Source organism: Dermacentor andersoni, chromosome 1 (assembly GCF_023375885.2).
Source record: "Dermacentor andersoni chromosome 1, qqDerAnde1_hic_scaffold, whole genome shotgun sequence".
Classification (NCBI taxonomy): domain Eukaryota; kingdom Metazoa; phylum Arthropoda; class Arachnida; order Ixodida; family Ixodidae; genus Dermacentor; species Dermacentor andersoni.
Window position 1 is genome coordinate 18,449,265 of NC_092814.1, and position 26,782 is coordinate 18,476,046.

The 26,782-nt window shown below is 45.2% G+C and overlaps 1 long non-coding RNA gene across 1 annotated transcript in view; it reads left to right on the forward strand.

Moving 5' to 3' along the window:
- Positions 1 to 860: 860 nt before the first annotated feature.
- The window catches only part of LOC129380401 (uncharacterized), a 76,380-nt gene continuing 50,458 nt past the window's right edge, over positions 861 to 26,782 (forward strand). The window contains exon 1 of the long non-coding RNA XR_008608404.2: positions 861 to 1,135. This is a non-coding gene — a long non-coding RNA (uncharacterized lncRNA). The remainder of the gene's footprint in view (positions 1,136 to 26,782) is intronic.

The following is a 26,782-nucleotide window of genomic DNA, read 5'->3' on the forward strand; positions in this document are numbered from 1 at the left end:
GCGCATAGCACTCGTTTTACATGTAGGGGAGACGAATGCGTTTCAGAAAGCAGCGGTTTTTGTTTTTGCAGAATGATCCGTTATACGAGAGCATATCTCAAAGTCATAAGAATAGTTACGCTATTTGTTTGCATTTTACCACGCTACCAGTGGCATCTATAGACTTGCTAGCACAAAACAAATATCTGACTCGGGGCAGCCATCACAACAAACGCTCCAGCCAGCATGCTTAAGAGATGCGTCCGCTGGCTCTCACTGCTGCTGCCAAAGTTTGTCTCCGTCGGTTAGCGCACTCACATGTTCACTATGCACTTCTACTATGTTCAACCAACAAGCCCAACTGGTTACTTCCTAAAAAGGAACTGCAGAATGAAGCCGTGGATACGAGCACTCCAAAATGATCACAGAAAATTACGACCCTGATTACACACTACGTAACCTCCTCGCATACAAGTTTCGCTGCCTATGACACTTTGACATCGTATCAGTGTTGATCGCTTCTTCTTGACTTCTCCTCGGTTGATAAAACACGATGATGCCTCGCACCAGGTGATGTGTTTGTTTTATTCGGTGAACACAACGTTCTGTTGTTGATTGAAAGTGTTCTCGATCCTCTTTAGCTGTGGGCACGCAGATGCCGCATGCTTTGCATGGACGACCACGGGGTGTAATAGTACAAACCAATCACCGCTGGCATTCAAGGCACAAGGTGGTCGAACACGAGCAGGGCTAGCAATCGTGTGTGGTACGCCGTCGAAGGTCCCGCGCCGGCTTCGCTGGAGCGGCCGCCGATGGGGGCGCTCCGGTAGCCGGCTGCGCCGACGTGGTCGGAATCAGAACCGCGCGTGTCTCCGGGAGACGACGCCGCCGCTGACCCCTTTCGTGCAGGCGCGCACTTTCCCGATGCTGCTCACATCCCCCCGTCCTTTCTGATCGCATCAAACCTTAGTGCGCGCCGTTACACTGATTTCGTTCCCGAAACATTGTCCTGGCGTGGGAGCGTCGCCCTCATTCAGAAGTGAACACCGCTTCGCTCCGACGAAGCTTTATTCTAGAGGCATGCATTTCTTCTGAGAGAGTTCTCCGGGCGACGTTTTATTTCACGGCTCCCCCGTCTGTGTGCCGGCGAGAAAAGGTGAGTTCGGAAGCTTTATTTCTGGCTTCACACTTTGTCTTTCTGACGTTCTCTACAGAACGGCATTTACTTAACGATTTGGTTGTGTGCAAAGGTTGTTCTGACAACGAGCGTAAGAGGCGTTTTTATTCTGTAGGAATTTGGTCTTTCTCGTCTGGTGCAAACTTCTGGCGATCAATGCCAAAATTGGCGAGTAGAGAAAGCAGGATGCCAAACGAAAAAAATAAGTTTGGTTAGGGTTCAAAAGATTTCGCTCTATTTCAATTCTGGTTCGAAGAAATGAAAATTTACAATGCTTCGCAGCAGCGAACCGGTTCGCAAGGCAGATTGGCGCAATTCGTTTTATCCAGGCCCATGATGATACGCGGCGCACGCGTAAGTTTCATCAAGATGAGACACAAATTACCAAAAGAGTTACACATAGGCCGGGGAATCTTTGTGTGCATATTAAATACAGAGGCAATTAGTGAGAATCCCTGCACCAGCGTGTAGTCTGCGTAGCTTTGACAGCAGCAGACTCAGTTAATTGTCGTTTTGTTTCAGGCATTTAATTCATGAACGGTGGTGAGTGAACTGCGGCACTTGATGTACGGTTTCGAACACAGTGTGAACTCACATTGCATAACACAAATTACAGCTTCAAACTTTGAGTGTGTAGAAACTAAAGAAGCGAGCAGTTGAGATCGCGATCAGTTTGCTGCTTTTTTAGAAGCAGCTGAGGACATTGATGCTTCTGAGCGTTGAACAAGGACGGTCTGTGCTGAAACATGCGTCGATCTTCCTTGCGCATCTGCACGTGGCACGTACAGTCTTGCGCTGGCTAAGGGTCGACAATGAAATCAAATGCAAGCACATTGTGCCCCACGAACAATTTATGCAACTCGACAAGGGTCGTACTCTGCTTGGCTAAGCACCGAAGGTGCGTTGAACCATGGCACGTACCAAAAGCAGATTTTGCGTGCCGCTCACAGACAGCCGCATTTAGCGCGCCCTGTGAAGGTGACGGCTTTCATGAGATACCGCAGGTTATTGTTGCAACTCATGCAGCTGAACTTGTTGATATCACTCGTCGAGGAATTAGACTTTTCCGCTATCCGCGTTTATCTAGTTTATCTAGCGTTAGTAACAAGGTGACCTAACGGCCGAATTGCGAGCGTCACCAAAAATGTTGATGCCGCGGAGCCCTTAAAAAACTTTTCGGCCGCAGTGCGCAGCTGGCATGGCCGACTTCATAAGTGCAAGCGTCTCTGCCGCGATGACCGTAATTACCAGCAGATACACATGGCCTATCGCCATTATCGCACACAACGCCATTTGCGAGACGTGACAATGCGCTAGTAAGGTGCGCCGATTCAAAAAGTAGTCGTTCCAAGTATCGTGCAAACTGCTGAGCCCCAATTGTCGCCTTATGTACTTAAACCGTTTCACATCGAACCAGTAACCATTATTATTTATTTATTTATTAGTCACGTTCGGTTTGGGTTCAGGCACAGTCCAATAATATCGCTACATGTTCGGGCTCAGTTCCGCCCAAAATTGCGGTTCAGTTACGGTTTCGAGTTTGTATTCGGTTCGAGACACTGCGAGAAAGAAGAGAAAAACAAAGGGCTGCATTTCTAACCATGTTTGTTTCAAAAGTAGCCACATATGGCATTGTCACGCCAGTGGCTATCAGCCATGAACACTGACAGGCATTTATGCTTTTTATCTTCTCGAATATTCGAGGTTATACAATCCTTTCTCCGTCAGGTCCACAGAAGAGGGGCCAACGCATCTGTTCAATGAGCCAACTACTCTGGAAGAGCTACTTTTTAAAAGTGAATATACTTGCCTGCTGTTGGGACTCTTCAGTTGTACACATTGGCGCTAGAAAATACTTCCAAGTTAATTCTGTACATCATCTTTATAAATACCAGAAAGAAGAAAACCAACTCTTAAAAGCAAAATTGATGATTTTATGATTCCAAAATTCAATTTTAATTACTTAGTGCTCAACATAGAGCACAAATGCGTGATCATCCGCTGTAGGTCTGTTACACCTGTCTCAACCGGCTCTTGCTGTTCCAGCCACGTCTGTTCCCGATAATGTTCTAACGAATTAGTAAATAATGCATGCACCTACAGAGAAAACAGCAAGAATTTCATAATAAGGTTTTGTTCGAAAAATTCGACATAAAATACTCGTCTCCAACGTGCATGATGTAAAAAAAAAGAAAAAGAGACTGCTTGGTTGCTTATTAAAATACAATTCCACATGACTGCACACTTTTGTTGAGTCATCAGAGTCTGTAGCCAAAGTAGTGGGCGCGATACTTATTAACCAGGGTGCTCGGACGACGAATGTATAATTAGTGTGAATCTAATGAAAAAGCGATTTGGTTTGGAGAATAAGGGCTGTTTTGAATGTAATACGTGCCCAAAAGTAGGCTCAGGAGGGGATCCATTGTATCATAAAAGGCATGGGTCAATCACTGCTGCCGCGGCATTTTGGCAAGATCTTTTTGTTCTTCATGAGGCTCGCTCGTTCCTTTTCTCATCAAGCCATTTTCCCTGAACGATTCAAATAATGTCTTTTTCTAACCTGCGTATGTGTTTACACTTCGCAGGGCTTTTCATTCAATATTTGTTCAGCTCGTCTCTGAGCAAACTGAAAAACGCTATGCAGCCCAAATTTTTATACTTTTCAGCAAGAAAAGGCAGCTAGTGAACGAGAGCGGCCATTTGTGAGCTTCTTTCCAACCTTATTTTTTATGGTGACGAAGTAGAGATGTCAGAACAATACCAAGAAGTTTGGCACCCAGCTCCCATCGCGAGTACGGCAATGGCGCTTGCTGCTACAAATTTCCTGCCATGATGGTGTTCAACGTGATAGGCAGATTCTCCGGATCGTAGCTGACGCCAAGGTCTTTGAGAAAGGCGCTGTGTGTTTAAAGGCACCATGGTGTTCTTACCTCTTACCTTATCAGCTGTATCAAAGCTAACCTTTATTTGCCAACTCACGGCTAGGTGCTGTCTTGCCGAATAGCTCAAACTTAAAATAATATGCACATCCGACGCACATATTGAAATCGAAGTGAAGGGAAGGTTTCGAGAAGTGGTTAACCAAATGCCGCCAAAGCTTGGCCATTTACGCACGTCCTCTCGCGATACAACGTGAAACGCGCAGCGATCACCACAAAGATGTAGTTACACAATATGTGCGATTGTGGCCTAATGGTTAGCTAATCGGGCTATACCGTGCTGGGGGACCGAGGTTCCACCCCACCGTCGCAAATGTGAGTGGATGCTCAAAGAAAGCGTCGCTTGAAGGAATTGAAGCCGAACGGTCCACCCTCGAAGGTACATTGGATGTCGAAACACTCTTTCTGCACGCTTCTCTGAAATGGGCGCGTTTGCTGGGTTAACATCCTTAGTGTACCATTTCATTAAGTTCACGGTGCTAGAAGGTGTTTTGTGCGAAACACACTACTTGCAGACCTTAACATTGCTCGGGCACTTCAACGTTTCAAGTAAGTGAAAACTCATGAGCGTGTATTTCTCGGCGATTTCCGCGAAGTCCTAGTTCGAGCACATCATATAGTCCCAGTAGCTATAAATGCCAACCTGCCACTGTTATGTACATGGTGTCCCCGTCTGTGAAGTGGAAAGACACAAGTTTAAATAAAGCCACTGGCTTTATTTAAGTTGTTTCAGCTGGGTGTCGTTCTATAGATCAGCTGCCCATTGTCAGCGAATCAAAGAGCGTCAGCCAATCATAGTTCTTCAGCACATATTCTTTCTAGTGTAGCATAGAGGTGTGCGCAATATTATGCGCAATAAGTCTTGAGCTGTTTTCTGCAGTATTGGTTGGAGAAAACATTCACAACTGGATGCGGATCAGTTTACTAAAGATAAGAATACAGCATTTATTGTGGAGGTCCCTCGCCTGTCGTAAAGTAAGAAGACACAACTAATCTGTCATCTTATCTCCTTCCTGCTTTTGGCATCTTACACCTAGCTTCGCTTAAATTGTTTCACCTTCGTGCTCATATATGAATAAGTTGAAGCGCAGAAGAGCCTGGCGTTAGGCTATCAGAGCAGATAGAGGCATCCCTGATCTTGTTAAGTGCTGTATTACTCCCCCCGTAGCTGTGTCGAGAGAAGAGAGATGAAGAGACATAAATCCAATCTGGGCTGTCCTATATTACCGTACCAGTTTCATTCTGTGACCATTGTACGGTTATTACAAAGAGTGCTGAGAAATCTGTGACTAATTTCCAACCACAGTGGGCACTCTGTAAGCTTAAGCTCAGGGTTCCTAAATGACGAGGAATTTATTAATCACATGTGTATGACCTTAAAACTTCTTTCTCTGCAGACTTGCCTTTATTTGCTACTGGAAACTGTCTAACCAAGAGGTTCGCACAGTGGCTATAGCAATTTGTTCGCTGTGATCATTTTGTAGAAATAATGAGAAAGATAACGCGCGTCTTACGTAGCCTTTACGAGATGGAACTCGAAATGCCCGGCACCCACATCAATGACGTAGAAAATATGAAATGTCAGCGACAAAAGCACGACGGAGTGCGCTACAAAGGCGCGAGAGTTCGATCTCGAAACAGGCGCGCCCTGCACTCTGAGCAACCAACACGTGAAGCTTTACTCGAAGAGTGACGTCACGCTGTTTCCAAACTAATGCCAGAACTATATACTCCAAATACGAATTGCCTCATTTCGCAGATTGAATGTTACTAGATTGGGTTGTTTAATGCCCTTGCCGGGCGGTCACGATGCACGAGTCTTAGAGAGTTTTGTGCCTCTTGTAAAACCATTACAGGATGATGAGTGTACATTCATCAATCGAACTCTTACAATCCAATAAATTCAGCTAGCTATTGATTAGCCACCTTTATCAAAAACCCCTAGCCCTGATGGAATTTCAAGTGAATTTGAAGCTGTCAAATGAATTATTAGTCCCATAATATTGGATATTTCTATTACAACTTTAGAGGTAGACGCCCTTCAGGAGTCCTTGCAAAAGTTACGTATTTTTAATCCCAGAGTTCTGACAAGAAAAGCCGACAAATGACATTGTCAAACGCTGTTTGTAGATTTTCCGCAAATATTTTATCTAATAGATTACGATTTGCAATGTCTATTTTTATTGGTTCCCATCAGACGTGCGGTGGTGGTGGTATTTTAGGCCGATCCACCCAAAACAGCGCACATATCGCCCGTGCCCTTCTTCAATCCTTTTATGGTTCCACTTAGCAGCTTGCAGTGCTCCAGGTAGACTTTGCTAAAGCATTTGATAGCGTCGGTCATTACTTGTTCTTTTCTCGTGGGGAACACGCGAATATTAGCTACGTTGTGTTGAAAGGCGTTAGGCTTGGCTGCACCTGTTTTTGCTACACGCTTAGTCATTAATGGCCATCTCTCCGAACCCGTTTCTCTTTCCTCTTCAGTAAAACAAGGTCTCTGATATCCTTACTACTCTCTCAATCTTTGGCGTAGCTAAAGTGTGCAATTTCTTTTTGGCAACAAAACTCTTCCATGTGCTCCTCATAATTCATTGTTGAAGGGTTTACATTCAGCGGTTTCACCGAATCTTTGCAACCTATATTTGGTCATGATATTATGAGCCAATGTGGCCTGTCAATATTTTCAGACCAGTTATTGCAGGCGGACTTGGCCTGGTTCACCGTTGTGTTAGACAATTGGTGTCTTATTTCTTCTTTTTTCTAGATTGTTCTCAGTCATTACTTCGGGCGTTCTCGCAAGGTAATCTCGTCAACGCTTTACGAAATTTAGTAATTTCGGCAAATTTTGCTTCACGTCCATATTTGCAGCGATTCATGCGTGAAGTGATCAGTGCGCTCTTGGTAGCGAGGTTCTCAAATGAATGCATATTCTCTAACTTACGGAATAAAAAAGTACAAAGATCTAATTGAAAAGCTTTTTTAAACCTCCGTTATACCGATCGCTGTACATCGGCTTACCTGGACATACCATGTGTGCATGGGTTTGTAATATGCCTATTTCTCTACAGTCCGAAACATTCTTCTATAATATGCATACTGAGACGCTAAAGGATAGACAGTTGGGCGAGTTGGTACGGTAACATGATCTTAGCTTCTAGCGCGAAGTGAACACGGACACAGAAAGGAGCAATAAAAATTTAGTTGAGAGTTAGCGCTCGTCCTGTCTGCTCCTTTCTGTGTCCGTGTTCACTTCGCGCTAAAAGCTAAGATCATGTTACTGAGACGCTCCCTGTTAAAATGTACTAATTAGAAGAAAAAATTATATCTTCAATTAATTGTCTCTGCAATGTACCGGAATCTATAGAACACTGCTTTATTGACTGCAAAGAGGCCATTTTCTTTTGCGACGTTTTTCAAAGGACTTTTGAATACGACCTTGATGTAAATCCTCAAACTATACGATATCTTATGCCCCCTAAATGTGAAGATGTGCCTTTTGACATGCTGCTACTTATGGCGCTACACAGTTTATGAAAAACTCGCATGTTAGAACAGAATTCAGAGCCAATTGTATCTTCGCAGTCACATTTCATTCAGATGATTTCATAACTCGAAGACTTTTCAAGCGAGCTTGTATTGGCTCACAAGTTTCGGTAGCGATACGGTCACGCAAAAACCTCGTTGCTCTCAGAGCACGCCAGCTGCGGCACTGGGCGGTTTGATGAGTAGACAGCTGCGTCGGAGCGTGAGTGATTAGTAGTATTCCAGCTGCACAGGCGCGCGCTCACGCTCCGCGCACAACCAATCATAGCCGTTCCACTTTCATCGGGGAGGGAAAGGACAGAAAAGGCCCGGCTTCGTTTCCGTTCAGTTCATTCTCGACCCTGCTGCTCAGCTCAGACCAGCGAGACCACGTCTAGGCCGTTCTGCTAGCCCAAGTAATCGCTGAGACCTGCGGTGCACGGGATTGGAAGAGCAGTTGGCGCACGCGAAAACAGAAGGAAACAAAGAAGGAGAAAATTATTTTCTTTTTCTTCTGCGACCATTCGAAACGCTCATATGCACTATCTGTTTCCCGAAGGACAGGAGTATTTAGCGAGTACATTATTTGCGGCCAAGACAAGACGGAGGTCTGGAAACAAGTTTATCGTTTTCTCTTGCTCCCTCCCCTGAGTGTGTTTTATCCGCATTGTTTGGAGTACACCTAATGCAGCTACATTTTTATATGCTATTATGTGATATGAACATAATATTGGTTCACTATCCCAATTTACGAAGATAACCCTGCAAACTTTGGCTATGACATAACACGAAGCTCTGTCTTCACTGTTCGTTCCATGTGTGAGCAGTGAGGATAGAACGGCGTAGCTTGCACAGTAAACATTTCCGACGTTTGTGCCAGCGGCGTACAGGCAACTATTTACGGAATTATTTGCAGCATTGTATTGTGCTTCTTTCGTATGGCTTTGTAGTGACGCGCAGAAACTACTGTGTGCGCTTGAAGCCAATAATGGAACTTTCCATCTGAGCAGCTGCCTGATTGGACACTGTTATTGACAGGTCTTTCTTATTTTTCATGTGTCTGTATACTACAGTGCGTCTGTACTTTTTGTCAGCTTATTTTTTAATATCTTAGCCAATATTTCCCAGTGCATCTGTTATGAAGTGATCAGTGATGGTGTATAACGTGACGAAGCTGCTCCTGCGCTATGATGGACGCCACCCTGGAAAGATTTTGGTCACCTGAGCTTCGTTCGGCAGGCTACACAATGTGGTACGTTTTCTTATGGAGTTTCTCTTACAAGTGAAGTTGGGGTTTGAAAAGTGGAGTTGCGCGGACGTGTATGTGTCAACGGGACAACAGTACTAACGACGCCCACACCTGAGACTCTGCGACTATGGCCAGTGTCGGCGGCCACACGGCTTCTGGCCGTCTTAAGAGAAATGTTTAGCTCGGGAGCTCCTATGTACATTGCATAGCACTAAGAAATTTACTTTTCTTTCCACACACTCAACGCATTGTCGATTAGGCTTTTCACTTCTAAAAGATTGTAATATACGAATTGTGCAGAACCAACATTTAATAGACCACGGAAAAGAACTATTACCCAAATTCCTCATAAAAACAAATAAAAGCGTCTAGTTTATAACTCTGTGGTATAAAGGTTAAGTCTCTTGGCGTCATTTTCTCGAAAATTACGTGAACCGTCCGCGCGGCGTCGCCGGCGAGCTGCACAGCGGCCTTCTCAGCCCGACGTTGCCTGGCTGCAGCCGCGCGCGTAGCTCCACGACTCGCTTTTTCAGCAGCGGTTCGTGCCATGCGAGGAGGCGCCGTAACGCGTACCGAAGGGTAAGCACAGGCATCCAGACTACGCGCCGCACATGTCGCATCGCTTGACACGTGGCACGATGAATTATGCTGTTTCTGACCACTATGATGATGATGATTTATTGGCATTCCTTTTGAAACGGGCCGGTGAGAAATAGTCACGGAGCCTGCTTGAGTTAATCAGGTCTGCAATGTAGCATGCAACTGCTACATGTCAGGACACCTGGTGGAATACAACGAAACTGCAATGCAGAGTGTGCACGTATCGACGCTGCCTGGCGCGCATGTCACATCGCGTGACAGGTGGCATGATACCATCTTAATGATGAGGATGATGATGTATTGGCATCCTCTTTGAGAAGGGGCGGTGACAGACAGTCACCTAGACTGCTTGATTTAATCAGTTATGATTACATGCTTTCATTCTGACTTTTTGGTATACACCTCCTTAATCTTCTTGTTATTCCTCGAACCTTCTCTACCTACCTTTTACCGCTACCTATGTAACTGCTACATGGCGTGCCACTTGGCGTCATAATATGCAACTGCAATGCAGAGTGTGCACGTATCGACGTGCGCGGCGGGCATTTCACATCGCGTGTCTCCTCACGTCTTAGAAGCGTGTAAAGGGTATGTTTCGGCAGCAAGCTAGCCAGCTCTGGCATGGCGCAATGGTAGAGTAGCTGATTCCCGCGCGGCGGGCCCTGGTTCGATTACAGCAAAAACCCGAGTATTCTTTTTCTCATTCCTGGAGATAGCTACGACGGAAACCGGCTTCTGCGGCGGACAACATCGCCAACCGAAACGTCTATTGGAATGAGCCTTACGCTCTAAGAGCAGTAGATAATCCGTGAGCACAGAATGCACGAGCAGTTATAACCGAGTAAGAATTATTCTTGGGACACGTGAGAATCTTCTCTGAACTTTCCACAGCAGAAAACTGTTCGCTGCATAATGGGAAAATTCTATCCCTATCTAGGAAACATATACCAGAAAGAAATATTTTTTCACCACCGCTCAAGAAGAAAAAAAAGGCATGTTTCTTTGTGCGAGTAAGTGAACTAACAGTGCCGTTACTGTGTACCAGATAATCGAATTCACTGTGATTACACCTACGCTGTTGAGCTCGCTCACGATTCTTTTCCTGAATATCCTTTTGCCGTCCACGTGACAATTCGTAAGGTTTGTAGCCTTAGAGATGGCTCTACAACTCGAATCGTTCAACTGACGCATGGGAAGTATTTTTAGGCTCACCAATCCTGCTCTGATTTAAACAAAGCAGTTGTATCAAAACTTCCGCTTTATAATTACAACCACCCAGAATTTTTCACACGCGGATCCCATTTGTAACGATTGGGATGGCACAGCTCTGCACCAAATGAATACTTCGTATACCGGCTCTGACTCAATCTAACTCACCGGTCCAAAGTATAACTCACCAATATTCATACACAATAGGTTCAAAACGCTTCGCTGAATCATTATAGTGTTTTACACGGCGAAACGATTGGAAGGTGAGGAAAGTTGAGTTGTCCGTGTCTTCAAATCAGGTAATACGTATTCGCCAGATAACTATTGCCCCACCGCACATATTATTAACAGAGACTCCTTACAAAATGTTCGATCATATTACATACTCGCGCCTTAAAAAATTACTGGGAAAAATTGTTTCTTTACCTACCAGCATATATTTAGAAAAGTACTTTGAGAGGCCCATCAATATACTGACGACATCAAAAAAATACGTTCTCGCGTTTACGTGCCAGTACCAGAATATGATTAGGAGGGAGGCCGTAGTGGTGGACTCCAGGTTAAATTGAACAAGAAAATTTTTGCAGACCTAGGTTTCGACTTTGGCTGAATTTTTGTGGACTCCGCTAAGGTTTCTCATGACTTGCTTCTCTTAAAATTTACAATACGTAACAGAAACGTGTTCCTAGGTGTTGAAGACTGTCTTTAACGCAACTCAATACGTAACTACCAATGACTGCTTCCTTTCTTACCTATCGTGGTGGCGCAGTGGATTTTGCATTGCGCTGATGTAACTCGAAGCACCGGGACACAGCATATGACAAATCAGTCCTGCGGAATACCACAAGGTAGAGAAAAGTAAATGAAAGGAAGAATTGGCATCCTACTGAAAGTAGCACGAAGCCACATAGGAAGCCTATACGGCTTTCTTTAACAAGACAGCTTAGCAGTTGAGAAAAAATTCGTCCTAGTCCTGGTTTCAAACCTGGGACCTACGCCTTTCCAGGGTGATCACTTTACCAGCTGAGCTAAACAGGAGGCTAGCAACAACTCGAAGCGCAAGGACACTGAATATGCCAAATCAGTTCTGCGGAATTGCAAAAAGTGGAGGAAAGTTCATGAAAGAAAAAGAAATTGTCATGCATACGAATGTAGCAGAAGCCACAAAGGAAACCTATTCGGGTTTCTCAGGAAGAAAGCTTTGCAGTTGAAGAAAAGTTTGTGCTGGCGCCTATCGCGTATTGCCGCGAAAATACTTTCATACGCGACACCGTCCAGGCCCTGCGCTTTCGAGACAGCACGTGCGCACATTGACCCTACCAAATAGGTGCCAGCCGTATTTTACTTTTCATCGCAGGATTTATTGGATTCTATGTTGACACACCGCTGACTCTCATTGACCTAGTTTTGGTTCGCTAGGATTCTTGCTTGACTTTTATGAAACTGTTCACATTGGGAGGAAGGAGCACTTTACGCTAGACATGGCGTTCTAAGAGAAGTCCTTCGAGAGGTGAAATGCTCAGAGATAAAATCGCCACGCTTTGTCGGTCTTACCGCGTCATCGTCGCCATGGGGGTTCTTTCAATGGCCAGCGACTCTTCCCTCGACATTGCGAGGCTTTGTTCCTCGCGCGTGAGAGGCGCCTAGGCTGCTTTCAAACTCAGTGCGCTGTTCTAGACAGCAGCTCGGCAAGAGGTATACCGCTTGTCTTTGAGCCCAGGGAGGAATGCGTCCTTCTTTTTCCGCCCTGCTGCCGAGAAAAAATTCACAATGAGGGCAGTGAGAGGGCGTCTCGCACAACGCTCTCGTCGAGTGGCTGCTTTGCAGGAGGTGATCGCTTTTACGACGCCTCGCGCGGTGATTGTGCGATGTAACGTGGATGTATGGGGAATAGCTCGGGGGCACACTCGACCTTACAGAGATCCCGAGGCGCATATTCATCATTGCTGTTTATATATTTATTGTTACTACCTTACAGGGCCCCCGAGGAGCATTAAATAGGAGGCGGGGGATAATAAGATAACGGTAATGCAGTCCCCCATAAAACGGAACGAAAAAAAAATTAGATTTCAAGGAATCGAAATTGGTAATATAAGGCAGATACGGAAAGATACATTTGAAGGAAAAAGACTATAGCGTACGCAAGCGCAGAAACAAACGAAAGGGAATAAGCATTGGTATGCAAAACGAAGTTGGCATATGAATTTGCAGTTGTTTCGCGAAAGCTAATCTCGGCTGCCTTATCGGCTGCCTTATCGGCTGCCTGGAACTTATCGGCTGCCTGGAAGATTAGTCCATAAAGGACTTGAATATTCACCCACATTCTGATGCAGAAAGAGGAACACCACGCAATGTGATAAAATTACTGCCGTGATCTGGAGAGGCAGCTTGCCAAGCAGTTCGTACTAAACGCTGGCATGTTGGGTGGCGGCTTTACCAGAGCTTCAAGAACACCAGCGGCATCACTGTTTATTTACTCTAGTATTCTATTGAATAACCACAGCGGCGATGAATTATGCAAAGTGTATGACGAGGTTTGTGGTTCAGTGTGGTTAGTTCGCTTCTCAAAATGCGCAATTTTTGACGTACTAGACAAACAAGTGTAAAAACCGAATGGGCTGAACATTTCTTTTTCCGCTAGAAATCAAGCAGAATGAGGTCAATTAAGATAACAAAAAGGGTGACGCCGAGACAGCGACCGGGTGACTGCCGACCATATCTACTCGAAGTACTTTCCGCCTACTCTTTCTTCACTGAGCACGCAATTCTTTTCTAGTTTCCTACGTTCTTCCTTGCTTACTTTTTATGCGAAAAGAAATGCGATATGTTATTGTTGCACTAAACTAATACACGCAGCCTTTGAAAAGGCTACTGTTACTTATGCTGTTTCTGGACGAGTGAAATTCCGAAATGGGTTCTTCAATTGTGGTCTTATTCTCTTTTCTATGCCAAGATTGAATATCCTTCAAGTGTAAGTATCATTTCTTGTCTTTGTTGCCCCATTTAATTTGGAACCGCGCAAAAATGCTGGAAGCGAAGTAATCTACACAAAAAGAACGTCGGTAGGTTGTTTATTGTTAACAGGAATAAATAAGTTGAAAAAGAAATAACAAAAATTGTGTATACAGTACAATTATATTTCTCCGGATACCTTCTTTCCAACAGTGCTTTCTTAAATTGTTGCGTTGCCTTGCTGTGTGCAAAACTAATTGGCAGCAGTACAGTATGAAACAGATTAGTCATTTATTTTTATTTATATTAATGCTGCATATGATGCCCTTCTGAATACTTTGTTTTCTTAATCATATTTTTACTGTTAACCTGCTGTTGTTCTGTGTTATACTAACCTGCACTATTGAACAAATTGTCGTGGACTTGATGCACCACGTCGCTTCTACTTCCATGACGTGTGGTCTTTGTTCGGGCAATACGCTCTCGAAGGCCAAAATTTGTGGCTTGAAATTTCAGCGCGCCGCCGTGGACAGCTCGTAAGACAAGATCGCTGCTACAATCACATATCAGCTCCATGTGAAGGGGTATTCGGCCTTAGTTGAGCCCTATGACACCAAGAAAAGGGCGGCGAGCACAGCCGAGACCCATTTGCACGGTTCTCTCTCTGAATGTGTAGGCAACAGAACGACTTCCATATTCAGCATCGCTTTCAAGTCACGACCTATGAAGTGCAATGGCTGCACAAATGGTCTTTGTGCCGCAGTCGACAGATGCGTGAACCGCAACCAGGTTGGGCCCCCCACCGCGACAGAAGGCCTTTTCGTGTGAAATGAGCTCTTGCTGCAGGACGTTTAGTTGCATGCGCTCAGTATAAGCTAGCTCAAGCCGTGCTCATGCCAGGCAAGTGTGTCGTGCTGAAAAAGTTTAAAGTTGTCACACGGGCTCGTCTTTTTATATGCGTTACCGACCGAAAACTGTAGACGGCTTTGGGGATTACCATTACCGTTCTACACTTTCCAGAGGCGATATCACCTGCAACCAACTGCATCAACTGTAGGACCGTAGTGTAATGCTTAGTGAGGCGGACTACATTATATGGAATAACTATGCTATATTTCGTGCGGTATAACGGTGTACGACCGTAACACGATGCTTAGTGAAATGTAGTACACTAAAAGGAGGAAATATGCTATATAGCGTGCGGTAACGGTAGCAACGTAACGCTATGCTAAGTGAGACGGAGTAGACAATACAGATAAAGTATGCTATACATTGCGTGTTGTATCACGGTATGAGCATAACGCTATGCTTAGTGCGACGGAGCAGACTATATGGATGAAGTGCGCTATATTGTCTGCGCTATAGGTAGGCCCCTGAGGCTATGCTTAGCGAGACGCAGTACACTATAGAGATGGCGTATGCTATATTGTGTACGGTGTAATGGTAGACTGTGACTTTATGCTTAGTGAGACGTCGCAGTACACTGTAAGGATGAAGTATGCTATAGTAATCGCGTTACTGGGAAGACCGCAACGCTGTGCTTAATGGGACGGAGCACACTACATGAATGAAGTGTGCTATACTGCGTGTAGTATTATAACGGTAGGAGCGTAACGTTCTGGAGACGACGAGTGGAGCAACGTCGCGAACAAGGCGCATTTCCCGCCAAGCACAGACGGCTCTCTTTTTTAAACCTTCGGCTCGCTTGAGCGCCTCCAAATTTAAATGCAAATCTGATGGGGCTCGCTGGGTAGGCCGGACGTTGGCACGCACAGCACAACGCTCTCCGTCGATTTGTCGCTCAAATCCTTGAGACCAATCAAAATAAGGTAGTTAGCTACCAGGACCCTTTAGGCTTCGACGAAACACCTCGACTAGACGCCACGAACAAGAAACGCGTGAACGCGGCACCCAGCGTAAGAGCGGCCGTGAACCTGGATGTCGAAACCATGTTTGTTCATCTGGACAGTGTTGCCAGCACAAGTAACGGATTCTGGAGTTGCGAATAGGGATCAAATGTGCTATATTTCGTGCGATAACGGTAGGACTGTAAGCTTATGCTGAATGAGACGGAGTACACTATAGGGATGTAGTATGCTCTACTGCGTGTGGTAAATTGGTCGGACCGTAACGCTATGCTTAGTGAGACGGAGTACACTATAAGGATGCAGTATGCTATAGTACGCGCGGAATAACCGTTGGAACGTAACGCTGGGCATACTAAGATGCAGTAAACTATATTGATGAAGTACGCTGTATTGCGTGCGGTATAATGGTAGGACTATAACGCTATACTTAATGATACGGAGTACACTATAAGGATGAAATATGCTATAGACGCTTTTTTTTCACGCTGCGGCAGTATCGCATTCATAACCCCCGAAAAATTGCGCTCATGTATTTTTGACAATCATGTTCACCAAGAAAAAGGTAGTATTTTGCCGCGTAGTATATTGTAGAAACATATTCTTGAGATAGGCCATGCGGCGAGCTCATAGATGGGCATTTTTGTTGCACTTAGCAACAAAATTCGCTTGAAGAACACTCCAAAGCTACAAAAAGACTGCTGCCAGCTGGAGGGTTCTATAAATTTATAGCCTGTTGTCACTTCTTTTCCTCCAGAGGACTTAACCCGTAGTCTTCTAGGAAGTCTGTAAGCGTAGAAATGCTCTATATTGCGTCCAGTATAATGGTAGGACCACAACGCTATGCTTAGAGAGACGGACACACTATAGCGTTCAAGTATGCTGTAATTTGTGTGGTATATTGCTAGGACGGTAACGCTATGCTCAGTGAGACACAGTACACTTTTAGTTGAAGTATGCTGTAGTTTGTGCGGTATAATGCTAGGACCGTGACGCTTTGCTTAGTCAGACGGAATGCACTATAGGGATGTAGTGTGCTATATTGCGCGTGGTATAATGCTAGGACCATAACATGCTTAGTGAGACGGAGTACACTATAGCGATGAAGTACGCTATATTGCGTGCTTTATAATGGTAGTACCGTAAGGCTATGCTAAGTGAGACACGGTGCACTATAGGGATGAAGTACGTTGTATCTCGAGCTCCGCCACTGGAAAAGCTGGCGCCACCGTCGGCGTGACGTGCTATGAGGGATCACGTTGACATAGCGGCCGCGTCGGCTGCTTCGGGAGCGCCGAAGCGAGCTGAAAACGACAGTTTAAATTCCCTCGTACGCTGCGGTCCTCATTTAGTGGCGAGATTTTTCCCGCTTCAGGTGTCTCCTTTACAACGCTTGAAAGCACTACAATAGGTAGTGGCTGCCTTTGAAGGCGTGCAACATGGTAGGCTACTGCGCGGTGCCGCAGTGGCGGACGTACGCAACGGAGCCCGGTGTCAGCCTTATTCACACGTAGCCGCAGGACAAGAAGCTGCGTGAAGCTTGGCTCGCGAAACAAAAAAGCGGCAAACAGTCATCGGCTACAACTCGGGTATGCAGCAAGCACAGACGCGAGGAAGATTTCTGCTACGGCTCCGGGTCTGCAATTTTCGGAAGACGCGCAGTGAGACGCTCGCCCGAGTCCACTGCCCGACTAATGTCCTGACGGTTTGGTCTATGAACTTGTCGATGCTATAGATACTGGCAAGTTCACTGGAGTGGAAAGGAAGCGGTAAGAAGCACATTAAAAAAAACCATGGCATATGGTCATGTTTGTGTTATGAATTAATGCACTGGATTACAAAAAAGAAGCAGCAGGAAATCGCACGCTGAGAACACCGATAAGCATACATTGCGACGCAACTCGAGAAGTAATATTGAAACGTCCAATAATTTAGAAGAAAAAAAGAAGATTGAATCGTCGCGACGGCACGTCACAGTCCCCGTAGGCGTCGAAGTCTGTACAAGGAAATTATTTTTGAACAGTTCTGATAGCACCCACGCAACAGTCCATGGTTGCTTGTATATTGTCAAATGTTCATATTCTGCGGCCTAAAGCTCATGGCACGGTGTGAAAACGCGGACGTGGCGAAAGCGAAACAGTGCGCGGACAAGCATGCAGATCAAAAGCGTGGCAGTTTGGGCGAGTTGGTATGTCATGACTGTTTTAGGCTTGTAGCGCAGCTCAGGAAGAGCAAAAAAGGAAGGAGGTAGGGGTAATCAAAGGCAACGGAAAACAGAGTTTTCTCACTCTGTTTTCCGTTCCCTTTGATTACCCCTACCTCCTTCCTTTTTTGCTCTTCCTGAGCTGCGCTACAAGCCTAAAACAAGCATGCAGACGCGCAGTCGGTCGCTCCGAACCTGTGCAATCGCTGCATAGAGGCTTAATTCTATTACGCTCCGTTTAGTTATACAAACACTATAAGAACATATTTCACATATTTTGCTCTCAGCGGTTACCTACCTGTCACGCAAGAAGCCGGTTCGGGAGACTCCATCGCGGCGACCGCGCGCAGTGGCGTTCACTGTACGTATTCGGTAAAACGGTAGCGTCTGTAAACGACTCTGTGCTTTCAATTTGCCCAAGATTATTATTTAGACAGTAAAAAACTTATATAGTTTCGAAAATACTTACAGAAATGTCCGGATTAGCTACCGCGTGGTGTTTTCAGTGAGCGGTGACCTTAAAACCTATGAGGAGCGCGCCGCGTGATCCCTCATACTACGCCAGCGAGGCGCTTCCGATAGATGGCGACTCCATAACTCCTCGCCCCCAATAATGCTAGGACCGTAACGCTATGCTTAGTGAGACGAAGTACACAATAGGGAGCAATTGTGCTATATTACCTGCTGTATAATGGTAGGACCGTAACGCAATGTTTAGTGAGACAGAGTACACTATAAGGATAAAGTATGATATGTTACGTGCGGTTTAATGCTAGGACCATAACGCTTTGCTTAGTGAGACGCAGTACACTGTATATGCATGAGGGATGCTGTATTACATGCGCTATAATGCTAGAAACATAACGCTATGCTTAGTGAGACGGAGTACACTAAATATGCATGAGGTATGCTGTATTACATGCCGTATAAGGCTAGGACCGTAACGCTATGCTTAATGAGACGGAGTACACTATATATATGCATGAGGGATGCTGTATTACATGCCGTATAAGACTAGGACCGTAACGCTATGCTACGTGAGACGGAGTACAATATATATGCATGAGGGATGCTGTATTACATGCGCTATAATGCTAGGACCGTAAAGCTATGCTTTATGAAGCGGAACACACTATTAATGAATTCCGTGTGGTATAAGACTAGGATCGTAACGCTATGCTTAGTGAGACGGAGTACACTATATATGCATGAGGTATGCTGTATTACATGCGGTTTAATGCTAGGACCCTAACGCTATGCATAATGGAGGGGAACACTTTATGGATGAAGTATGCTGTATTACGTGCGGTATAAGGCTAGAACCGTAAAGCTATGCTTAGTGAGACGGAGTACACTATATATGCATGAGGTATGCCATATTACATGCGGTATAATGCTAGTACCGTAACGCTATGCTTAATGAAGCGGAACACACTATGGATGAAGTATGCTGTATTACATGCGGTTTAATGCTAGGACCCTAACGCTATGCTTAATGGAGGGGAACACTTTATGGATGAAGACTACTGTATTACGTGCGGTATAAGCCTAGGACCGTAAGGCTATGCTTAGTGAGACGGAGTACACTATATATGCATGTGGGATGCTGTATTACATGTGCTACAAGGCTAGGACCGTAACACTATGCTTAGTGAGACGGAGTACACCATATATGCATAAGGTATGCTGTATTACATGCGGTATAATGCTAAGACCGTAACGCTATGCTTAGTGAGACGAAGTACTCAATAGGGAGGAAGTTTGCTATATTGCCTGCTGTATATTGGTAGAACCGTAACGCCATGCTTAGTCAGACAGAGTACACTTTAGGGATGAAGTATGGTATATTACGTGGGCTATAATGCTAGGACCGTAACGCCATGCTTAGTGAGACAGAGTACACTATAAATGCAGGAGGGACGCTGTATTACATGCGGTATAATGCTAGGACCGTAAGCCTATCCTTAGTGAGACGGAGTACACTATATATGCATGAGGTATGCCGTATTACATGCGGTATTATGTTATTATGTTATTCTTAAAGAAGCGGAACACACTATGGGGGGGATGAAGTATGCTGTATTACGTGCTGTATAAGGCTAGGACCGTAACGCTATGCTTAGTGAGACGGAGTACAGTATATATGCATGAGGGATGCTGTATTACATGCGGTATAATGCTAGTACCGTAACGCTATGCTTAATGAAGCGGAACACACTATGGATGAAGTATGCTGTATTACATGCGGTTTAATGCTAGGACCCTAACGCTATGCTTAATGGAGGGGAACACTTTATGGATGAAGACTACTGTATTACGTGCGGTATAAGCCTAGGACCGTAAGGCTATGCTTAGTGAGACGGAGTACACTATATATGCATGTGGGATGCTGTATTACATGTGCTACAAGGCTAGGACCGTAACACTATGCTTAGTGAGACGGAGTACACCATATATGCATAAGGTATGCTGTATTACATGCGGTATAATGCTAAGACCGTAACGCTATGCTTAGTGAGACGAAGTACTCAATAGGGAGGAAGTTTGCTATATTGCCTGCTGTATATTGGTAGAACCGTAACGCCATGCTTAGTCAGACAGAGTACACTTTAGGGATGAAGTATGGTATATTACGTGGGCTATAATGCTAGGACCGTAACGCCATGCTTAGTGAGACAGAGTACACTATAAATGCAGGAGGGACGCTGTATTACATGCGGTATAATGCTAGGACCGTAAGCCTATCCTTAGTGAGACGGAGTACACTATATACGCCTGAGGGATGCAGTATTACATGCGCTATAATGTAGGACCGTAACGCTACGCTTAGTGAGACGGAGTACACTATATATGCATCAGGGATGCTGTATTACATGCGGTATTAGCCCTGAGAACCAACTACAGGGGCGCTGCTAGCGCCGCTCGCGTGACGTCAGGGCAAGGACTGGCGCCTGTCGTCTGCTACAGTTCGGGTGTTGTACGGGCGCTTTCTGCGGTGTTTTCGTTGGTTCGCCCTCATTCTCTCTGCTTGTATACTTATGGTGGTCGTCTCAAATATATTTTTACGACGTCTTCCTTTGCGAACATTTATTCAAAGAGCTAATTTCTTAGACAACAATGCAGTTCTCATAGGCAACGCTACAGTGCCAGCCGAATGAGCGCAGACCAGCCCATTGCGGGTTTTTCATGCGCGGATGGACAATCGCAAAAATATAGCATATAGGAGTACAGTTATGGTACCACACCTGCCGCGGTGCAACGAGTATGTCAGAAACGCTGGCTATGTAAGACGCCTACAACAGTTACGTTGATTTTAATCCGCTAAAACAGGTTTGCTCACGACGAGCAGTTCATGGTATAATATCGAATTTTTGCATTTCTTCACAGAAACGCTCGGCAGTAACACAGGCACTTAACTAATACTGGAGTTTAGATTCTACAAGCTCCACTTGCTTCTTTAACTGCTTGTCAACATTAGGCGGTTCTTCACGTGTTTATATTAAGCGGCGGAAATTTGAAGTAAAGTTAATGATGGCTTACAGCTATCTACAGAATACAAATAGGAATGTTCCAATGTATATTCCCTTTCCGTGCTATACGTTCAACTAACTTGAGAAAGTTACTGGTGCTTGTTGCTTGAGGAATATACATGACGAATCTGTTTGACGAACTGAAACAGGCTGCTCGGCCCAATTTTTTTAGTGATGTATGCCTGTTGGACCAAATGGCTGCAGCCAGAAAGAAGTCGAAGCGTCAATCACTAGTAGTATGGGACATATTGAAGATATCGAAATTCTCAGATGGAGGGTCAAAAATCAAGTGAAAGTATATGCAAGGCTTGTGTTGCTTTCTTTATGAATGTTTGCGATTGGATTGGAGCAAACTTTATTTAGCCTGCAGTTGGGCAAGGTTCTCTTTTATGTACCTACGAAGCGAATAGTTGTCCGCTTGTATAATATAAAGTACGCCGGATCGAGGCATGGTGAGAAAGAAGGTGCTTGAATTTTCCTTTTCAAGGCAGTCTAAGCTACGCTGTAGTAGTTCGGGAACACTTTAGCCATTCCAGTTGGCGCTGTAAGAAATGCTTTATGGTTTCAATTCGAAGTTGTAGTGAACTGATGGGTCTCGCGAACATAGCGTGCCTCGCCATACGGACAGTCGATTGCTACCGTTACGTGATCAGGGGTGTGCCATATTGTCGATGAAGGCTACTGAGGGCCACTATGAAACATTTCATCACTTTCAATTGATTGGCTGTCGATCTTAACAACGAAACTTTTCTCTCAGGTGATTTCTATTATGGTGTTTGTGAATTAACTATGTAAATACTCTACATGACGCACCGTCGTGTTAGCAGCCATGAGCAGTTCGTTTTTTGGAGGCCTGTTTCAGAGGGGGATGAAAGTAGCAGCAATCTTTTTCATAAGAAATACGTGCCTAACTATTTTTTACGCATTAATGAATGGCCATATTTGAATAGAACAACACGCCAGAGTAATAAGAATCATGATGCCAGCTTCGCTGGGCATTGTCTTTCTAACATCGGATAACATGCAGATGCCAATTACCAAAATTTTTCTTCCATGTAAAATCCTATGTCTCTCATAGCTAAATACTAAGCGAATGTTAAGTGTATAGCGAGGCATCATACACAACTTCGCGTGTTGAATCTGCAGACATTCTTTGTACGCAAAATTTACCGATAGACACGGCGCATATATACATTACAACACCAGTAGTCCCCTTTAACGCTACATAGCTTGTGATATCCAAACCGCAAAGTTTCTCGACTCACGCGCTCTTGAAGAAGAAACTGTGCTTAAGGTATGGCAGCTGAAAGAAGCCGACGTATCCTTCGATACGTACGGCTCGAGCCACCTGTACCCCAAGCATACACGAAGGGAAAGAGCGCGCGCGGCAGCCGAGCGAGCCGGAGCGAGCGGCGTCGTCCTGGCCGTGACGTCACTCGTGAGAGGGCACCATTCCTAATTCTCGCCGCTAATAATGCTAGGACGGTAACGCTATGCTTCATCGCCATCATCATCATCAGCCTGGTTACGCCCATTGCAGAGCAAAGGCCTCTCCGATATTTCTCCAACTACCCCGGTCATGTACTAATTGTGGCCATGTTGTCCCTGCAAACTTCTTAATCTCATCCGCCCACCTGACTTTCTGCCGCCCCCTGCTACGCTTCCCTTCCCTTGGAATCCGGTCCGTAACCCTTAATGATCATCCGTTATCTTCCCTCCTCATTACATGTCCTGCCCATGCCCATTTCTTTTCTTGATTTAAACTAAGATGTCAATAACTCGCGTTTGTTGCCTCACCCAATCTGCTCTTTTCTTATCCCTTAACGTTACACCTATCATTCTTCTTTCCATAGCTCGTTGCGTCGTCCTCAATTTAAGTAGAACCATTTTCGTAAGCCTCCAGGTTTCTGCCCCGTACGTGGGTACTGGTAAGACACAGCTGTTATAAACTTTTCTCTTGAGGGCTAATGGCAACCTGCTGTTCATGATCTGAGAATGCCTGCCAAACGCACCCCAGCCCATTCTTATTCTTCTGATTTTTTCAGTCTCATGATCCGGATCCGCAGTCACTACTTGTCGTAAGTAGATGTATTCCCTTACCACATCCAGTGCCTCGCTACCTATGCTAAACTGCTGTTCTTTTCCGAGACTCTTAAACATTACTTTAGTTTTCCCCGCAGATTAATTTTTAGACCCACCTTTCCGCTTTACCTCTCTAGGTCAGTGAGCATGCATTGCAGTTGGTCCCGTGAGTTACTAAGCAAGGCAATATCATCAGCGAATCCCCAGTTACTAAGCTATTCTCCATTAACTCTTATCCCCAATTCTTCCCAATCCAGGTCTCTGAATACCTCCTGTAAACATGCTGTCAATAGCACAGGAGAGATCGTATCTCCCTGCCTGACGCCTTTCTTTATCGGGATTTTGTTGCTTTCTTTATGGAGGACTATGGGGGCTGTGGAGTTGCTATAGATATCTTTCAGTATTTTTACAGACTGCTCGTCTACACCCTGATTCCGTAATGCCTCCACGACTGCTGAGGTTTCGACTGAATCAGATGCTTTCTCGTAATCAATGAAAGCTATATGTAAGGGTTGGTTATATTCCGCACATTTCTCTATCACCTGATCGATAGTGTGAATATGGTCTATTGTTGAGTAGCCTTTACCCAATCCTGCCTGGTCCTTTGGTTGACGGAAGTCTAAGGTGTCCCTGATTCTATTTGCAATTACCTTAGTAAACACTTTGTAGGCAACTGACAAGAAGCTGGTCGGTCTATAATTTTTCAAGACTTTGGCGTCCCCATTCTTATGCTTTCTTACGCTATGCTTAATGAAGCGGAACACACTATGGATGAAGTATGCTGTATTCCGTGCGGTATAAGGCTAGGACCGTAACACTATGCTTAGTGAGACGGAGTACACTATATGAATTGAGTATGCTATATTACTTGCGGTAAAACCGTTGGACCGTAACACTGTGGATAGTAAGACGCAGTACACAATAAGGATGAAGTACACTGTGAACAATAAGTATAAATATTTAAAAAATGACAGAAATTTTCTGTAGCGCGAAAGAAATCAAGTAAATAATTAACCACTGTTAAAGAAATAATAATAACCGGTAAAAAAAAAACAAATCTTTCCTTGTGATCTTTAGCATATACATCGGGCCAAAAATTAAATATAACAATTATGAGTTATATTTAATGTATATAAGTTGTTAAATAATATTTTAGACATTTCTTTCTTTTATGCAAGGCGTTGTCAGCGTACATCATGCGCGAGGCGCTGTCTGCGGTACTGGCTTGATGCCCTGTAGCATGAAGGCGGCTGCTCTTCAAGCCAACTCATGGTTGCACTGCTTCGTTTCTTTTTTTGCCAAATTTTAAGAAGTGAGTTGCTTTGTTTTCAAGTACGTTACAAGGAGTGCACAACATATTGTATTAGCCGATGCTTTCCGTGTGTTCCTGACAGAGAGCAAGGCTGCAAAACCCGCAGAGAAAATTCAAGCGGACAGTGACAAATTTTAGCAACTACGTGTTCCAACATGTTGCGCTTCGTATGATCTGGGTCCTAAATTCAGGTTTAGTTTTCTGTTATAGCACACGCAAAGGCTAGCCAGTGTCCTTGGCAAACTTCCTATTGTCTATGCTCACTTTTCGGAATGTATTTGTTTTTGCGCTGGCTGCGAGAAAGAAAAAGCGTGGGTGAGCTTTCAACGAAGCTCACTCAGCGACGTTAGCTCTTAGCGGCGATCAAGTGTCTAGTTTCTTGAAGTGACCACAAATTGCGACGGTTTTCTTCTTTGTAATATTTTATGTTATTTTCTTTGGAGTGATACGCTGGCACATGAACCCGCCAGATATGAGGGCGCATGACACCCACTATTGATTTAGTTTCGTCATTTGCCATGCTTTGAGTATTGTTGCGTTAACGGCGGCAAAATATTTTGCGTGGACGTGCGCTACACCGTTTTATTTTCAATATAGTTAGCAGGAACACTGGACAGCATGGCTTCGTATACTATTTTGGTCTACTATTTTAAAGGCAGAGCGGAAAAAATGCCTGTACCCATGCCGCGACGACGTGCTGCCATAATGCTCGTGGCCAGAAAGAATTGCTTGCCTGTCGTCTGCTTGCTTCATTTCCTGACTCTGACGAAGAATAATTGAATGTATGAATGACGGACCGAAAGAATGCGAAATAAATCGACCAAATTTGCATAGTCTGGACTGCAGCAATGAGTTTAATAAAGAAAGCGAAAAGGTGGCATGTGTCATTGTTTCACGTATCTAATATTCTACAGTTAACGTAATTTGTCCACCACTGTACATTATCAAGACATTTTTCTACATTGGGCCTTTTTCATTGATATTGTTACGTGTAGCTGAAGCCCAATGCTATATACACTCTATTTACAGGGACGCTAACGGAAGGCCAAAATGGCGACGCTATATCAAGCGCGCCCACGTCGTCTTCCTCCTCCTCAGTGCAGCCACACTGTGGCGGCTGTTCCGTAGCATCACCCCCGGCAGTAGAAGCACCGTCCCGGTGCTTAATCTACACATCCACGGTTAAAGGTGTGTGGTATGGCTTTAGTCTCGCCACGTGAACGATGTCACTTGCAGCCGACGATGACGCTGAGAGGTCAGCGGGGATGACTTCATACGTGACATCGGTCACTTGTCGCACCACATGGTATGGGCCAGTGTAGCGCGACAGTAGCTTTTCGGAAAGGCCCACACGTCGAATGGGTGACCAGAGAAGCACCAGAGAACTAGCAGTAAAGTGCACATCGCGATGGTGGCAATCATAGAGGCTTCTCTGATGCTCCTGTGAAGTCTCGAGGCGGGTGCGGGCGAGCTGGCTCGCGTGGTCAGCGTGTGCGATCGCGTAGCGGGCATATTCAGTGGCTGAATGCTTGGCCGAGGGCAACAAAGTGTCTAAGGGCAACGCGGGTTCTCGGCCATATAGGAGATAGAATGGTGAATAGCCGGCGGTGTCGTGACGCGATGAATTATACGCGAACATCACATATGGTAAGTGAAGTTCCCAGTCGTGGTGGTCGGTCGCGACGTACTTCGAAAGCATGTCGGTGATGGTCCAGTTGAGGCACTCCGTGAGGCCGTTGGTCTGTGGGTGGTAGGACGTGCTGAACTTGTGCTTCGTCGAGCAGGAGTGGAGGATGTCCTCGACGACTGCCGACAGAAAGCTGCGGCCACGGTAAGTGAGTAATTGGCGCGGAGCACCTTGCACTAAAATTATGTCATAGAGCAGAAAGTCAGCAACGTCAGTAGCACAACTTGTCGGGAGGGCTCTGGTGATTGCGTACCACGTAGCATAATCAGTAGCGACAGCGACCCATTTATTTCCGCAGCCCGAGAGAGGAAACGGTCGCGACGTACTTCGAAAGCATGTCGGTGATGGTCCGGTTGAGGCGCTCCGTGAGGTCGTTGGTCTGTGGGTGGTAGGACGTGCTGAACTTGTGCTTCGTCGAGCAGGAGCGAAGGATGTCCTCGACGACTGCCGACAGAAAGGTGCGGCCATGGTCAGTG